The sequence below is a fragment of the Castor canadensis genome, chromosome 3, assembly GCF_047511655.1.
Source record: "Castor canadensis chromosome 3, mCasCan1.hap1v2, whole genome shotgun sequence".
Taxonomy (NCBI): domain Eukaryota; kingdom Metazoa; phylum Chordata; class Mammalia; order Rodentia; family Castoridae; genus Castor; species Castor canadensis.
The window spans coordinates 190,470,613-190,486,937 of NC_133388.1; the positions used below are offsets into that span (position 1 = coordinate 190,470,613).

The window sequence follows — 16,325 nt, forward strand, 5'->3', positions numbered from 1 at the left end:
GGCATCTCTCCGCTGGGAGCCAGAGGCCTGCAAATCAAAGGAAGCACTGTCTCCAGGCCTGGCTGCTGGCCACAGAGGAGCATGTGGGTGACATCAGCTTCCTGCTTCATGTTCTGAGGTTCAGAGAGGCATGGGAGTGGCCACAGCTGTAGGCAGGTCTGTGGTGGCACCAAGCCTAGAAGCTGGGGTCCTGAAACCCCTGACCACATGGTCAGCCCAGGAGCCTTCCAGCCTTCCAGCACAGCCAGCCCAGGAGCTGCCCACATGGTAAGAGGGAGCACAGTCCCGACAGCTACACCAGTTCAGTGGTACCCTGGCCTCTGCTCTCCTCAGGCTCCATCTGCTGGGCCTCCCTCCCTGGGGTCAGCAGCAGAGCAGCCGCCTAGCCTGACATACTTCCTGACTCTGTCTCTACAATTTCTGAATCCAGGCTCGCTCTGCTTGGAAAGAAGGGTCTGAAATACTGGAGGGCAGTGCACTAAAAACTCACTACTTTAGTTCAAAAATGTGCTTAGAGAATAGACGCAAAGCAACAATGAAACTGTTTTGAATTTGACCAAAGAGTGTGGTATGCAAGAGGATTAAGGATTAAGACAAACCACTTCTTCCTAAAGCTACGCCTTTCTTCTGCCCCATTCGTGTCTGGTCAACCCCTGCCCCTAGCCACACACAGGCACATGGAGCTGACAGATGGAGGGGATTAGAGACACGCAGTAGCCTTGTCGGTGGTAGGGTGGGAAGAAGAGCACAAAGAGAATCAAGCTTGAAGACTGACTTGGAGCACCAAGCATATTTCATGCCTCAGGACCTTTGTACACGCTGCTTCCTCCACAGGAATCTTCTTACCCCAGATTCCATGGGGCTCGCTCCCTCATTGCACCTGTGGCTCTGCCAACAGGCCGTCCTCAGAGAGGCATTTCCTGCTACCCTTAAGCAGCATCACTGTCCCTCTGACTTGGCTCTGTTGCATTTCCCTTCCCAGTCTCAACTGTGAAAGGACCCTTTATTGCATATGGAGTTACCTGTATGTTTGTCTGTCTCCCTCTACTAGGAGGGCTGGGAATTCCCCTGCCTGTCTTGTCACAGGCTCCCCCCTGTTGAGAATGGTGGTAGACCCTCAACAGATATTTGCGGCCTGAAGATACAGTGACCTGGAGCCCAGCATGGCCCAGGGAACAAAGGTTCCTTCTGGCCTGTGTCCACCACAGGAAGTGGGAGCTCCTGGCCACTTCCGGCCTTAGAGTCCTCACGTAGAAGGTGGGATAGTCACAGTGGCAACTTCCAATCAGCCAGGGACAGTGTCCAGCTGGAGCAAGTGGCCCATAAGCTTGGGATCATGTGCTTGGAGGTTTTCCTCTCCTCACTGATGCTGACCGAGCCTATCAGTGTCTTCTGGGAGGGAAGGCAGCACTCAGGCAGCCATTTTGCCTTTTGCAAAAATGACACAACCAAAAATAATACAAAACCATGCTGCAACTTTCCAACCACTGGGGCTGTGGCAAGCAGGGGTGAGACCTGCCCAGCTGGCTCCTGTGTGGCTAGGGCAGGATGTGAATGACATGACAACATGGAGGAGGTGCTGGCCCCCCTGTGAGTTCAGGGCTCTGGTTCCTGGACAGCAGGGACCTCAGAGGGACATCCCTGGAGGATGGACATGGTCCCCCTCAGCCACCATCACTCATTCCTGAACCCAGCGCCCTAGGAGTGTTTTCATCAAATACATCCTCCTCTTAGTTCTCTGTCTCAGGGTTCTTTCCTGCCAACCCAGGAGTCTTCATGAGGTCACCAAGACAAAACAGTCACAGGCCTCTCCTTTACAGAGCTAAAGGCAGAGGGGACAATCAATTCACCAGGGATGCAGGCAAAGAAGTAAAGCAATTCAGAGCACAGTTTCTTGAGTCAACTAGAGCTGGGTGCTTACCTGCTGTGTGACCTCAGGAAACTCTCTGAGCCTCAGTTTCTTCATCTGAAGAATATCCTCACCACCAGGAGAGGATGTAAAGATCTAGGCAGGGAATTCTTGCAATTTGCTCAGCTCAGCAGTACATAGTAAACATTTACTGCTTCTGTGAAGTGACTCAGTCCTGTCATCCACCTAGTGTGGGCACAGAATGGCACAGGCACAGCTAGTTGGCCTGCGTGTTTGAACTTCCTGTCCCAAGCCACAAAGGGAAAACTCTGCAGGCAGGACCTCTTAACACTACTTCCTGTTCTGAAACGCTAAATATGGTGCGCTCGCCAGAGTTTCAAGCACCTTGGGAAACTCAGGGTGGCGAGGAATGAATCAAAGCTGTCCAGGAGGAGGGGCTGCTGGCTCAGCCCTGCAGGATGAGGGGGGCTGGCAGGGAGAGCACTTTTCTGGAACCTCCCTGCACAGATCACAACACCAACCTCCCACAGCCAAGAGGCAGCCAGAGCGCCTGCCCTGCAGAAAAACCAGCTCAGAGTGAGCCCAGCTCCAGAGGTGCAGAGGACAGCGCTGGGTCCAGGTCAAAGGCCGCCCTCTCCCCTGACCCCTGTGCCTGCAGTGGGTGGCAGGTCACAAGTCACAGTGGGATGGAGGAAGGGTAGGGTCCAGAGGCCTGTTGACTCTGGAACATTCTTCTAACTGGCAAGAAACAGTCACAGGGGCACTTTGTGGAGAAGAGAGAATCTGGATCTGAGAACGGGAGAGGTGTGATGGTTATTAGTGTCGGCCTTCAATGCTGAGCAAGGAGGACCTCACTGCACAACCACTGACAGTGACAGCCACCTCTGGGCTTCTCCTGTCATCTGAGAGGCAGGGGCATGCTTTCCTGCCAGCTGATGAGAATGGGAAGAGCCTCCTGAGGGCCAGAGCCACAGTTTTCTTGCTCCCCCTCACCGAGTGGCCTGTGGCCATGAACCTGAGCTCACTGCAGCTGCTGTCAATAATGGATGACCCAAGGCCCACGGATGTTCATGTTACACGCGTGCTTAGGCATACTGGCTGTGAGACCAGATGGCCTGGGTTCCAGCCCAGCTCTATCACTCAATGGCCGCACCCCTTCAGTGAGTCACTTCACCTAGTGGTACCTCAGTTTCCTCATCTGTAAGTGACAGATAATAGCATCTGCTTGCTGAGGTGTTGGGACCATTCAGAGGGTTAAGTTCACCAAAGTGCTTAGCCATGTGGTAAATGCCTTCTCTTTAAGAGATAGCCTTCTATCCTGTCATCATGACTGATACCATCACCATCAGCATCACTAATACCATTGTCACTATCTTCACCACCAACTTCATATCATCTACACCATCACCACCCCCATCCTCACCATCACCACCATCATCAACATCATTCATCCTAGTCCAGATGTTGCACATCTTTTGAGCAATGTCTGTGTTCCCAATTCCCAGATGCTAAAGTTAAGGCCAAGAGAATCAAAACACTCTGAATTTGTCATTCTACCATGAATCAGCAGTGGGCTGGAGAGAGACCAGAATCTTCCACATGGTGCTCTCCCTGACACTGTTGCACTGGGCCACATCAAGTGGAGAGCTTGGAACAGCTGCTGTCCCCATGTCCTTTGATCTCTCCTCCCAGCTGACAGAGGTTTTTGTAAACAGACGGCCTCAGACATAGCCCCTCTTGGACAAGGCCAGATGTGGGGACAATAATACAAATGGCGGGGGGGGGGGAGAAATGACCCAAATATTGTATGCATATATGAATAAAAGAAAAAAAAAACACAAATGAGGTTGGGAAAGTTGGAAGGGGTTTCCAGCATTGCCAAGAAATCCCAAGGGCAGCTTAGGTGACTACTGAAGTTCTTAAACACAAGTTCACAGGCAAGACCCTGCCACTGGCCAGACATAAGGCAGGGAGCTGCCTCAACCAGCCTGCATGCAGGGCACCACAGTGCTTTGCTGGGGGACACTGTACCATGGGAGGGGCATGGCAGGTAGCATCCCTTTGGAGTCGAGAACATTTTTGTGAGAAAGGATGTGATTTGACTGGCTGTGAACTTTGCCCAGCTTCCCTAGACATCCCACAAGAAGCCATGAGAACTTGAGATCCACCAAGTCTTGGCTGGCAAAACAAACTGTCCTGGTGTGATGTGTCCCAATAGATATAAGACAATGAGGATTTTTTTTTTTTTTTGGCTGCACTGGGGTTTGAACTCAGGAGCTCACTCTTGCTAGGCAGGAGCTCTACCACTTGAGACACTCCACCAGCCTGACATAAGACAATGAGGTGCCTGAGTCAATGTAGGCAGGGTACACAGCAGGCACACGCTCAGGGCTCCTCCAAGCCTGGTGGTCTCCAGCCCACTGCCTTGCACTGCAAGGGATGAGTCAAAACATTTCCTTTCTGAGCACCTAGTATGTCCGTGAGTTGGCACAGGTGATGAACACAGTGAGACATCATCACTGCAGGGAGAATCCGTGAGCACAACATGGGACAGGACGTGCTGTGGCCAGGGTGCCAGTGCTGCCTACAGTTGTTGGGCGCTGACCTGTAAGCCAGCCTGCCCTGTGTGGAGCCCGCTGAATCCTCACAACCACAAGGGGAGAGGACCCTGCTGTGCACTGTGCTGTGTTCCTTCCCACATTCATATGGTGAAGCCTCCAACCCCAGTGTGACTGAGTCTCGACTTGGGGGCTTGAGGAAGGTAGCAAGGTTAAGTGAAGTCACCATGTTAAGGGACCGGTCCTTATAACAGGAAGAAACATCACCCAGAGCTCTTTCCCTATGAGAGAAGGAGGGTGGGGAAGTGGGGAAAGTGCTGCCTTTGAGCTAAGAAGAGCCCGCTCCGGAAATCACCCCTTTAAAGCCTTGATCTTGGACTTCCAGCCTCCAGAATCATAAGAGACTACATTTCTGTCCTCTATGTCCCCCACTGGTGGTTTTTGTGCTGGCGGCCCAGGCAAAGGAATGCAGAGCTGTAAGTAGCACCCCCCCATCTTACAGATGGGGAAGCCGAGGCACAAGAAAGTGGAGCACATTGACACAACTGTTAAATGATGGAGCCAGATCCAGTGGCCCCTGGCCGACTGTACTCTGCAAATACTTATTCCTGCCTCCTGGCCCCAGCCTTTGTTTGGGAGGGCAATGTCTCCCTGCTCAGTTGATACCAGCTAAGCCATGTCACGGCTCTGGCCGACAGAATGTGAGCAGCCACAATGTGCCTGGGCTGATGGGGTAAACCTGACCAGGTGGTCTTCTCAGGTCTGTCATGAGCCTGGAACTGAGGCTGAGAGAACTTGTGAAGCTTCATGAAGTCACGGCTGCATTAGCCCACAGCTCGTCCACTTGGAATGTGAACGAGATTTGTCGATAGTCACTGAGCTTTGGGGATTGTTTGTTATGCAGCAGAGCTGACAGACACAGAATTCTTTTTGCAATTACTATAAGTACTGAGTAGGTGGTCAGGATATCCAGTTTCTGCCTAGACTTTGCCATTTAACGGTTCTGTGGCCTTGGATAAGGAGTCACTTCACTTCTCTGACTCTTGCTTTCCTCAGGTGCAAATTGATATGGTCAGCACACATACATCCTGAGGCTGATGAAGGACTTGGTCAGAGATGCACAGAGTTCTCAGCCCAGTGCCTGTCATGGAGCCCAGTATGGGTAGCAGTGAGCATGAGGGTATGATGTGCTGGGATGGGTTAGGGGTAAAGACAAACAGGATGATGACATCCTCAGGCAATGTGGGAGGTCTGCATTGCACAAGGTGTAGCTCCCACAGGAGGCAGGCTGGGGAGGAGTGAAGAGGATGCACTGTGTTCTTGTGAAGTGAAGGCTGGGCTACCTTGATCAGTCACAGAAATAAGACAGAAAGGAGGGTGGGAGGGTGCACGTGGGAGCCGAGTCCTCTTCCCTCCTCTAGTTCTGCTTCCTAGAGGAGAAAGTGAATCTAAAACGGCAGTACCTTCCCCAAGCTCACACAGCTGGCTAGCCTCAGAACTTGGACTAGAACCCTGGCTTCCTAGGACCAGCTGGGCATTACACCCCTGCCTCCTGCTTGCACAGCAGAGGATGAGACTCACCCCTCGTGCTGCTTTGGAAGACCAAAGTCAAGTTCCACCAAAAGTTTACACAACACAACAAGGTCTTCTGAGTCACTTCAAAACCTCTGGCTTCCTTTTCTGGGAAAGAGCTGAGACTTTTTTCATGCTTGGACTTGCTCACTGTCCAGTGCAATGCCCCCTCCAGAAAGGCTGTGCAGGCCTGCCTGACCCCCACATCTATAAAGAAATCCAGCAGGACTCAAGACAATGAAAATCTGACACTTGCCTCTCCAGTGACGTGACTCCAGGTGACGTGACTCCAGGGGTCACCGGGGCAATCTATGACCTAAGGAGCCCAGGGCTGGCTCCTGATTACCAAGCCCTGCCCTCCTGGCACTCAAGTTTCCTGCTCAAAGGGAGCTGCTTCATCTGGGAAGTGACCTCTCCCTCCCCACCCAACACCCTGGGAAGCCCACAGTGATGGGGGGACACAGGCTACCGGGGGCTGGTTCTTTTGCCTCGGTGTGGGGCCAGTCTCAAGGTACAGCCTGTGCCCAGAGTTGTGTGTGGGATCAGGATGGTCACTATAGCTGGGAACACAGCCTAGCTCAGCAGTTCCTCCTGCCCCATCCTGCTCCATCCCCTTCTCCTGGAACACTTTCTCAGTAATCCTCTGTCAAGGAACCCCTGCCTCAGGCTCTGCAACGAGGAACTAAGAGCCCCTGTGTGGGAATGGGCTAAGCTGTAACCATCAGGAGGATGGGGTGCCCTTCTAAGTCCACAGAACTTTTTCTAGAGCAAGATCCTCAGCAAATACCTGGTCCAAACTTGTTACAAAGCCGCAAAAATCACCGGATCCCTGGAACATGCCAGGGAACATGTTTTGGATGTTGGAAATGCCACAGTAAACAAGCAGCTCCTTCTTACCCATCAAATCAAACAGAGCAGCCAACAGAGAACACTTCTGCAGCAAATCTAAGTAGAAAGGGTGCGAGTGGAAGCTAGGGCTGCCTAATGGCTTGTGTGGAATGAAGTCTTCATCTCTGGTCCATGGAGTTCATAGGTTCTGCGGCATCTGCCAGCAAGCTAAGCTGTTAGCTGGCAGGTAGAGGTGACAGCTTAGGCCTTCACAGTTCTTTGAAGCTACTTGCCTCATGTAACTATTTCCAATTCAAATTCAACTTCAGTTTGAAAACAGTGTTTTAGCTACAATAATCAATTAACCAGTTCATGTAAGTAACCAAATGAGTGACTTTAATTAAAATTAAATATAAAATAAAGGCACTCTGTGGCCCCAGATTGACTTCCGGTGCTTACCGGCCTCATGGTTAGTGGCTAGCAACAAAGACTATACAGATATAGGCCAGCCCTGTCACTGGGAACACGCCATCAAGAGCTAGGAGCACAGGGTTTGTCAACCTTGTCCAACAACTTGCTGCTGTGTGACTCTGAGCAGGTGCTCTTCTCTCTCTGAGCTCCATAGGACTGATGTCTGAGTTCCTGAGTGAGGCATCCACACAAAGAGAAGAGCAGGGTCCAGGCTGAGGGAGGTGTCACAGAATCCCTGAGGCCAGAAGAAACTTGTTGCACCTGGGGCTGCAGTGTTCTGACAGAAGGGATGGTTTTACTAGGTCACTCTGGTGGGGTGGGGTGTGGGGGAGGGAGACAGCCATAAGTCACCAAACAAATTACTAAAGGACAAAGTCTCCCTGAGAATCTCCTCTGGTTTTGTTCTGCCCTCGGGACATTCTTGTCATCCCCGGACTTTGAGGCCAAGACTGTCACAATGGCTATATCAATGCCAAAGATGGAGGCTCAGAAGTAAACCATTGGTGCCTCTTAAAGACCAGCTCCACTTCCCAAGGGCCTCTCTGGGTTTCCCTGGCTGGTGAAGGTACAGTTGGACACAAGTCCATGAGTATCCCATCTTCTGACATCTCACATCAGCCAGAACTTGGGCTCAGGAGGCTGGGCCACTTGCTATATACACAGGAGGTATACTGAGGCCAGGCGGCCATCCAAGCTGGCTCACCGTTCTCTGAGGACGGCTCCACCTCCAACTGGCTGGTTCACTTCACACCTGTTCTTAAGCACATGCAGCCTGTGACCGCCATGAGTGGGAGGCTGCCATTGCGGGAGCACAGGGAAGGTGACCCACAGGGGCGGTGCTCTACACACATTGTTGGTGCTTCTCCCCAGCAGTGGCAGCCTCATGTATCTGGGCTCAGTGGTTCTCCTGGGCCCTGGGGAGGCCACTGCAAGCTCACAACAGCAGGGGAATTGAAAAAATCCACCAGCAGGAGAGGACAGGGGACAAAGTAGAAAGGAGCACGGTAGCAAATCGCCAGGTCTTTTCCCCTAAGCCCTCACACTGTATGAGGCACACACATAACCAGCGACCTTTCCAAATGGAACCTGAAGTGGTAAACAAGAGTGGTGGCAGCCACAGCAGACGAGAGCCTGGAACCGGAAACCCTGTTGCTCTCCTGTTAAGTCCCCAGGATTACTAACCAGCGCCGGAATAAATTCTTTTGACACACCCGCATATTTTGGAAATAAGTACTCATCTAGCTTTTTTTTTGGTGAGCTGGGATTTGAACTCAGGGCTGCACGCTTGTAAAGCAGGTGCTCTACTGCTTGAACCACACCTCCAGTCCATTTTGCTCTGGTTATTTTGGAGATGGGATCTGGTAGATCTATTTGTCCAGGCTGGCCTCAAATTGCGATCCACCTGATCAATCTCAAACTCCTAAGTAGCTAGGATTGCAGGTGTGAGCCACCAATGCTCAGCACATCTAGGGTTTTCAAAAAGATCCACAAACACGTCTTGAAAATTCTCAGCAAGCCAGGGCTTGCTAAGGACAGAAAAGCAAGACCTTCCTGAATGGTGATTGTGGGAGGGAGCCACACAGCATCGCCAGTCTGGGCAGAAGTGCCAAAGATGGATGTAATGTACCTTCCCCAGCACATCTCACAGCAGAGGGACAGTTGAATTTATTGAGCACCTACTGTGTGCCTGGCATTTCTCATGTGAGTGCTAACACTTTCTCACTACTCATGTGAGCATTGTTTCATTTTATGTGGACTAAGCCACCCAGTCTTCCAAATCACCTGTCATTAGGTGCCTTACTGTCACTCCATAATTAGGCAAGCGCAGAGAGGCAAAGTCAATTGGCCAGGTCACACAGCCCACAGATGGCAGTGTAAGTACCCAGATCCATGTTGTCGGGCTCTGGAGCTGACCCTGGTACAGCCCAAGATCCTAAGCTGCTTCATTTTGCCTTTGCTGTGACCCAAAGTGTCACACAGTGGCACCTCCCTCTTACCAAGAGGCCATGGAAATTCAGGAAGGTAAAGGGCCCTTGAGAGGTGGCCTGGCCAGCCTGAGTTCATGAAGGGTCAGTTCCAGCCCATTTCTCCAGTGTGTCACGAAGTTCAGAAATGTGCAAAGCCAAGTGTGACAGCAGCCACCAGAGAATCAAACGCCACCCCCACCTGCCTGCTGCAAAGCCCGCTTGGGTTCTGAGTTTACAGTGAAAATTTATAGTGGAAAAATTGGGTCTTCAACCCCACACTGGGGGCAGGACCACCCTGGAAACTGGGTCAGAGGAAGGGGAGAGAAGACGCTATACCAAGTAGAAACCCACAAGTCCTTCAGATGGGACCCGACAGCCCAGACCACGAGGGGTCTGGATTCTACCAGAGGATAGGGACAGAGATGTTGATGGCTTCCATGAAGAGGATCTAGGGAAGTCCCACGTCAGCTGCCAAGGACCAGGCGGTTGACTGGACTGGTCTCTCAAGACTCCATGGGCCCAGTGTCCCCCGAGGATCCAGTCCTCAAACACACAGTGAGAGCCAGGACCAGGGGAGAGGCGCAGAGCTGGGAAACCCACACAGGGCACATCCTCCACCCCAGCTCATCCTGCTCCACCCACGTCTGCTAGGACCGTGAGATCTCTTGGGGCCCTGGCCTTTCTACCATTCTAGTCCAGGTTCTAGGCCTTCAGTTCAACTCTACAATGTACACACAGCTTCCAGAGACAGGAGCAATGCCACCCCGTCCTATCTTGGCTCCTAGTGGGTCCTGGCTGTGTCTGGGAAGAACACCTCCTTCTTGCTATTCAGACAAACCCTATGCTCATGTCACAGCCCAGGTGAGTATTCTTCCCCTCCTATGTGTCCTTAGGAGTGACCTATCCTCTCTGCCACCAGCTTCTCAATTTCCTGGACCCCTCTGCTCTCTAAGCATGGCTTTGGCCTTTGTAGAGGGGCATACCTTCTAGGGTGAGCTTCTTATACCGTCTTGGGAGAGTACTGGAGACTGTGCCTTGCTCCCAGCACTACTGGGGCCTCCTATCTGTGCTTGGCCCTTACAATCTCCTTTGCTTTCTGTTCCCATCACACTAACATCATATCTGTTCTTAACTTCTCCAAGGGCATTCCTGCCTTTGCACTGGCTGAAACATCTGGCTCCTTTCTTCCATTCTTATCTCAGCTCAAATGTCATCCTTCAGGGAGGAGAAATACAAGGCTAAACAGCCTGCATTTCTCTAGCCCTTTCTTTGCAATTTAGATGCATCCACTCAACAAGACCCCCACCATAGCTCTGTGATACAGCTGGGCAATGATTAATAATGGCCAGCTCGGGGTCACAGCCAAGACATCCTGTGTTGGAGAACTGTTCTCAGCCCTCACCAATCCAAGCCTGGGTTCATTTGCTAAGCGTGGGGCTGAACATATGGAGAGTATCCATCCCCTCTCAGTCTAGGATTTAACAAGCAGGCTCTTTAGGAACCCTGGGTCAGGGCTAAAAGCTATCCTTCAACTGGGCTCTGGCATCAGGCTACAAGAAAACGCCAGAGTTGTTGTCCGTGCCTTGGGGATAAATACGTTAGCTCAGCAAACACGTGCCACTCGCCCTGCGCAGAATTAGCCAGGGAGACTTTTCCTGCTGCTGGGCATTGAGCCAGCCTTTGCCCTGTGCCAAGTTCATGGTTAGGCGTTTATGGAAACCATCACAGAGACATGTTGGGCAACACAGGACAGTTCCATGGACAAGGGCCCAGAACCCCAGCTCTCCTCTGCGCTCTGCCGATCTCAGCTGGGTGACTGGCCAGCTTTTCCTTCTCTGGGCTTCAGTCTGCCCAGACTGGTGGTAGGAGTCCATAAGGAAGGTGGACAACACACCCAGACCGAGACACAGAGGACTCATGCTTCAGGTCAACAGGATCAGGGATGCCATGAAACATTCAGCAAGTTCCTAAATTCTGAGCCTCAGTTTCCCAGTCCATCAACTATTGGCTCAGTGAGAGCTATGGAGACCAACCTCATGGGAGGGTTTCATCTGCTGCCCTGCAACTGATGAAGTTTTGAGTTATTGGTGACTTTAAAGGCCCCGGCTTGCTTTGAAAACAGAATGGAAGCAGCAGCAGCAGCCTGGCTTACTTTACCCCAGGTGAAACAGTAGCCATCAATCAAATTGGCTGGTACCTGGTGGTTTTCACCACAGGCCCCACTCCTCCCTGCTGTCTCACCCATAACTCTTCACCCTTCACACTGACCATGTGGCCCTTGTAGATATATAAGGCTGTGACCCCAGACTGGCTGTTCAAGTTCTCCTCCTCTCCTGCTGTCTGCCCCTTACATTCCTGACCCACTGTCCTTCCATACCCAGGGTAGACAGATACAGCACACAGCTCAAGGCTGAGTCCTCCAGTGCCACTCCCACTCCCTACTAGAGGGACAGCCCCTGCCTCTGCTGTGGTTCCCTGGTTAGCAGAAAGACAGTGGCCTTGAAGTGCACCAGGCAGCCAGGAGGCAAGCCCTGAGCCCTGTGCCATGCCACAGACTCCCATAATTACCTGCTGTCTGGAAACCTAGGAAGTACCCACAAGGAGATTTTTCCCAGGTAATTTCCTGCTCAGAGAATTTTAGGGTTGGAAGGGACTGTAAAAACCATCATGCATGCTTCAATGTCTCACAATGAGGCTGGCTGACTCACCCCAGGTCTTTGTTCCCCGAGCCCCACTGGAAGCTGAGCACAGAGGTACAGAGGTGTTGAACAGCCCTCCCTGGGAGGCCTCCCAGATTTGGAGGCTGGTCAGATAAGACACAGTGACCTCGAGGGACTACAAAGGCTCTGACACCCCCTGAGCTCCAATCTGCTGGCTGTACAGTGTGCAAATACTTCACACACACTGTCTCTCCCCATTACCAGGAAAACTCCTGTGGCCTCTATTTTGCATTCCCAATTTGCAGGTAAGGACCGAAGGCTCAGACAGGTCAAGGGTGACGGTTGGAGCTGTACCGCCTGCATGTGCTGGAGCAGGCTTTGACCCAGTGAGACTCTGGAGGGTTTGTAAACAAGACCTCAGCCTGCTATTCTAGAAGGGCAGCTGAGGGGTCCAAGGAAAGGCCTGGGACTACAGCTTCCTGAAGGGGCAAATGTCTGTCTATGCTAAATTGCAAATTGCAAGCCCACAGCAGGGTGAGGGAGGGGAAGCCGAGCGGCCAGGCTGAAGGCAGGATGGGCACAGAGGCCTCATCAGCCCTAGGAGAAATGTCCACGCAAACAGAGGGGACATCACTTGACATCTATTAGCCTGGCAAAATTTAGAAGGCACTGAGACCCCAAGTGCAAGGGCTGGGCATGTGCAGCCATGACCTCCCGCCCTGCTAATGGGAGGGTGGACTTGTGACCATTCTGGGGAGTCCCTGGAGAGCACAGGGACATGGGCAGCTGTGCGCCCAGCAGTTCCACAACTGGGTAAATACCAGAGCTATCCAAACCATCAAGCAAAACCTCTTCTACATGCTGAAGCAAGAGAAACGCTAGCTCACAAGCCATTGGAAGTAGCATGGGAAAGTTTCAGCCATGACATCAAGGTGACAGGAGCAGGAAATAAATGAGACACCGCAGATCCTCTGAACAGTTTCTGGGGAGAACTCAGTGAGAATGTGCTTAAGCATTGTTTCTGCTGACTGTCGTGTTCTGAGACCTTGGATGGGTCTTCACGGCTTCCCCCCCATACCTTGTGCACTCCCCCCTTCCGTGTTTACCGAGCACTTGATATGGGCAAGGTCATGTTCCAAGCAGGGCAAGACCACAGCAGGGGACACCACCGGCCAGCACCAATGAATAGAGCTAGAGTTCTCAGGAAGATGGAGAACAAAGGGAGAAGGTAATGTACAGCAGGTCAGACGTGCATGGGGGGAAGAATGACAGTGGGGTGGCATGGGATACCATGGGTGAGGCACACACGGGTGCTGTCTGTGTAGATCCTGCAGGGATTTCTGCCTTGCTGGAGGAGTGTCCCCACACCTGCCTCCTTGTGGTGCCAGCTCTGAGTGAAACTCAAATCAGAGTATCAGGACTCACGGCTTCAGAAAGGATGTCGAGTCGGCCCATGGCTGCCTTCTGAGTCAGAAGCATGTGGGTTTTAGTTTTTGTTCAGCAGAAATGCTCTGAGCCCCTGCTGGAGGGCCTGCTTCCTGCCAGCTCTCTCTCCCGCATAAAAGGACACTTACCTGGGGGTATCAAAAGCTTCAAAAAGTGCTGTCGGCTTCCACCCTGGAATTTCCCTTGTAGGAATCCATTCCAGGAAGTTGCTCAGACAGTTTTGTGTCCAAAGAGCTTTATCATCGAGCTATTTTTAATAGCAAAATGCTAGAGTGCTTGTGCATGCTTTCCATTAAGGAAGTTACTAAGCAAATCATAGTGTGCTCAAACATGTTTCTGGGTGGACAATTCTGCATCATCAGAAATACCAATGGAGCTGAGCAGCATGGTACACACCTGTAATCCCAGTTACTGGGGAGGTGGAGGTAGGAGGATCTCAGTCTAATACTGTGTACCCACTTGGGAGTGGGCTGTGATTCCACAGCATAGCTGAGACTTCCAGGCTCAGATTGGCCACCCTTGTCTAAGGCAGCACAGCTGCTAATGGGGCACAGGTGAAAGTGGTCCCTCACCTGTTTGATTTGACAACTGCATACTTCACACCACATCAGTGGCCACAGACCCACAGCCAAGCTGCTGAGTCTGAATCCAGCTCTTGACAAATCTCTGCTGGGCCCTCTTGGGAAAGACACCTGACATCTCTGTGCCTCCCCTGTAAAGTGAGAATGTGAGGCTAAAATCAGCAGCTGCAAGGTGCTGCAAGGGGACCAGTAGTTCATGGCCAGCAGTTACAGGGGCCTTAGCACAGGTGGATGGAGTGGGGAGACCAGGATGGCACTGCCAGCCACTGTGGTTCCAGGTCAAATGCATGGTCAACTCTCATGGGCTTCTGAGAATCTTCTTGGATGTCTCTGGGTTACAGATTTCTGACTGCTGAGCTGCTTGTAGGGTGGAACGTGTGTGTGCATGTATTTGCCCTGGGAGTAAGAATCGTGTGTTGCAGAGTGCCTGGGAGATAACCAAGCATGGACAACAGAAAACTACGAAAAGGCCAGCACAAGGCAGCTCTGAGAGCTGCAGGGACAGGCTGAGGGGTCCTGGCTTTGGGAGCCTGGTCTCCTCTGGGTTGGGGGAAGCAATGAGGACATAACCTTGGGTTGCTGTTTTGTGGCAAATAGCTTCCAGCAGGTGCACAACTGAGCAGCCCAGTGGTTCTGGAAGTCCACCTTGTCCCTAGGGGTTGAGAGAACTTGGAGGGCAAACAAAGGAGGCACACAGACACTTTCCACAGCTTGGAGTGATGCAGGCCTGAGTGACAGGAAGTGTGCTTGTCCAGCGTGGGGTACTCTTGGCACACCCAGCCATGTAACCATTCCCGTCCTCTCTCCAGGACCAGTGGTAAAGATTCTGGCTAAAGTTCATGGTGGCCCAAGGCACAGCAGGAGAAGTCTGAGAGGCCTTGTCCAGAGGCAAAGGAAACACCTTGCCCACTCCACATGCATTCAAGTTCATCCCAACAGAGCAAGGGGAGGACTCCCACCCTGCTTTGACTTCTCTGTCAGGGCTCTAATTCACAATGGTAGGCCCTCAGGATCAAATCCCATTGCCCTTCTCTTCTCCTGTTAACTTAGATGGCTATCTGCTTTCATCGACACTGACCAGAAGTCAGGCGGATGGCCAGTGTGGGAGTTAGCATTTGAATCCGGGACTGCACAGGTATAAGCTCCACCCACCCTTCAGGGGCCTCCCACCCCTCTCACTGAAGCTCTTAGATGCAACAGGAACTGAGGTTCTGGGTCCTGCTGGGGCCCACAAGAAATGCGTGGAGAGCTGGTTTCTCCTGCTGGCTTGGCCTTCGTGACCTCCTCACCTGTGGAGACAGCAGCACGCTGACCCTAAAAGTGGGCATTTCCTCAAAGTGCAAGTTTTAGACTCTCTTGCTCTGGCCCTGTTTCTGGGACTCAGTTTCTTCATGTAGAATATAGACATTGCTAGTGACACCCCCATCTCCACCTTTCAAGATTGCTTGAGCTGTCTACTGCACAATAGAGGCTGTCCTTGTCATGTGGGGGCCAACAGGCTCAGGAAAGGCAGCCCACTCTCTGCTTTGGCCCACACTCATCCCCTGGGCAGGCAGAAGAGGGCACAGGCCCTGAAAGCAGCCCCATCAAATGTTCACCGGCTCTCAGGATCTTTTGCCCACTGTACCCAGAGCCCTGGCCAAACAGCCTGGGCCATTTCCCCTTTTGCCTCCTTCCCCGAGAGCAAGAGCTGCAGCATGGCTGGCTGCTCACCAGGCTCTCCTCGTGCTGCGTGATCCACATCCAGCATTCCCAGGAGCCACCTGGTGCCTCTACTGACTGCTGCTCTCTGGCCGCACTCGTGTCCCTTCATTTGCCAGGGGAGTTGGATCTGGCTGACGGCTCCTCTGTGGTGTTGGGGCCGTGCTGTTCAAAGCCTCGTCCATAAGCAGAAGCAGAGCTGTTGAAATGCAAGTTCTCAGGCCTCCTCAGGCTCCTGAGTCAGACACTGGGGTGGGGTCCAGAAGTCTGGGCTTCAACAGGCCCTCAACTAACATGCCACAAATTAAGCAGCACTGGATCCCATGATGGATGGGCAAATATTCACTCCTCCCTTGTACACCTGCAGAGTGGAAGTGTTTCTTCTCCTTGTGAATGCTGAGCTTGGTCATGTGGCTTGTCTTGGCCAGTAGCCTGTGGGTTGCATTCTGAACCACACCCACCAGGTTTTGTGGGACTGTCACTCTGAGAGCTTCTTCCCTGCATCATGAGAAGGCTGCCTATGACCATTTGGTTTGGGCCAGCTGACTAACAGACTAAAACACAGCCACCGGATGACACACAGACCCGTGAAGTCTAAGGGATGCTCTTCTGCCACCATGTTGTGTTTGTTACTCAGCAGCAACTGACTGCTACACCTTCTCTGCCCCATT

General features: G+C 52.2%; 1 protein-coding gene across 8 annotated transcripts in view; it reads right to left on the bottom strand.

Moving 5' to 3' along the window:
- The window catches only part of St3gal1 (ST3 beta-galactoside alpha-2,3-sialyltransferase 1), a 90,217-nt gene that overhangs the window by 41,730 nt on the left and 32,162 nt on the right, over positions 1 to 16,325 (bottom strand). For 2 of the 8 annotated variants that reach the window (XM_074069268.1, XM_074069266.1), the window contains exon 1: positions 1,922 to 2,348. The exons of the other annotated variants lie outside the window; for them this stretch is intronic. The gene's annotated coding sequence lies outside the window, so the exon portion shown is untranslated. Of the gene's footprint in view, positions 1 to 1,921; positions 2,349 to 16,325 lie in introns of those variants that run through there. 8 annotated transcript variants of the gene reach the window in all.